Source organism: Limulus polyphemus, unplaced genomic scaffold (genome assembly GCF_000517525.1).
Source record: "Limulus polyphemus unplaced genomic scaffold, Limulus_polyphemus-2.1.2 Scaffold3163, whole genome shotgun sequence".
NCBI classification, from domain to species: domain Eukaryota; kingdom Metazoa; phylum Arthropoda; class Merostomata; order Xiphosura; family Limulidae; genus Limulus; species Limulus polyphemus.
In genome coordinates, this window is record NW_013668773.1 from 118,234 (window position 1) to 118,502 (window position 269).

Consider the following 269-nt stretch of genomic DNA (forward strand, 5'->3'; position numbering starts at 1 on the left):
TTTGACAGCAGACAAACCCGCGAGGGCAATGTCCAGAAGTTTTTTGTTGTTGGTTGCCAGTGCTCGGTCTCTTATTTCTTCAAAGTGGGAAAGAGTTTGTCGAGCCGAGATGTGAGAATTACCATGCAAACACTGACGGTGCATCGTGAAAAAGTCGTAACTGCGGGGAAGTCATAGGGGAGTGGGACCACTGTATTTTGGAAATATAAAAAAGAAGTCATATATACATATTTTATTATACATGCTTACAATACGAAAATAAAATATAC